Consider the following 1,134-nt stretch of genomic DNA (forward strand, 5'->3'; position numbering starts at 1 on the left):
TAACCTCACTTCCTCTTCATCCATCCTACGTCAACGAACTCGGGCATCCGATGTGAAGCTCCACCTAGTTTGCACAAGACGCTGAAGGCAAGCACATGAGATAGTGGTGCGCACCAACGGCTGTACCTGAGCAATCCGGATTCCGCTCACGCATCCTGAATCGGCCACTCGATGTGAAGCTCCAACTAGTTTGCACAAGACGCTGAAAACAAGCACATGAGATAGTGGTGCGCACCAACGGCTGTACCTGAGCAATCCGAATTCCGCTCACGTATCCTGACGGATTGACCAATTACCGCCTGAACCATTTCGGAAGAGTATTCAACTTTAATATCAATCAAAGTGACTAGTTTCATCGCCCGATTAGTTCAGCTGGATAGAATGTCTGCCTACGGAGCAGATGGTCGTAGGTTCGAATCCTGCATCGGGTATATATTAACCTCACTTCCTCTTCATTTATCCTACGTCAACGAAATCGGGCATCCGATGTGAAGCTCCACCTAGTTTGCACAAGACGCTGAAGCCAAGCACATGAGATAGTGGTGCGCACTGTCGGCTGTACCTGAGCAATCCGGATTCCGCTCACGCATCCTGAATCGGCCACTCGATGTGAAGCCCCAACTAGTTTGCACAAGACGCTGAAAACAAACACATGAAATAGTGATGCGCACCAACGGCTGTACCTGAGCAATCCGAATTCCGCCCACGTATCCTGACGGATTGACCAATTACCGCCTAAACCATTTCGGAAGAGTATTCAACTTTAATATCAATCAAAGTGACTAGCTTCATCGCCCGATTAGTTCAGCTGGATAGAATGTTTGCCTACGGAGCGGATGATCGTAGGTTCGAATCCTGCATCGGGTATATATTAACCTCACTTCCTCTTCATTTATCCTACGTCAACGAAATCGGGCATCCGATGTGAAGCTCCACCTAGTTTGCACAAGACGCTGAAGGCAAGCACATGAGATAGTGGTGCGCACCAACGGCTGTACCTGAGCAATCCGGATTCCGCTCACGTATCCTGATTCGGCCACTCGATGTGAAGCTCCAACTAGTTTGCACAAGACTCTGAAAACAAGCACATGAGATAGTGGTGCGCACCAACGGCTGTACCTGAGCAATCCGAAT

General features: G+C 49.1%; 2 non-coding genes across 2 annotated transcripts; both read left to right on the forward strand.

The window, feature by feature from the left end:
- The first annotated feature begins 357 nt into the window (after window positions 1-357).
- Window positions 358-431, forward strand: Pmar_PMAR000017. Its single transcript has one exon. It is a non-coding gene; the product is annotated as a tRNA-Arg (tRNA).
- Window positions 432-793: 362 nt separating this feature from the next.
- On the forward strand, window positions 794-867 carry Pmar_PMAR000018. Its single transcript has one exon. It is a non-coding gene; the product is annotated as a tRNA-Arg (tRNA).
- The last annotated feature ends 267 nt before the right edge of the window (window positions 868-1,134 follow it).

Source organism: Perkinsus marinus (assembly GCF_000006405.1).
Source record: "Perkinsus marinus ATCC 50983 genomic scaffold scf_1104296929624, whole genome shotgun sequence".
NCBI lineage: Eukaryota > Perkinsozoa > Perkinsida > Perkinsidae > Perkinsus > Perkinsus marinus.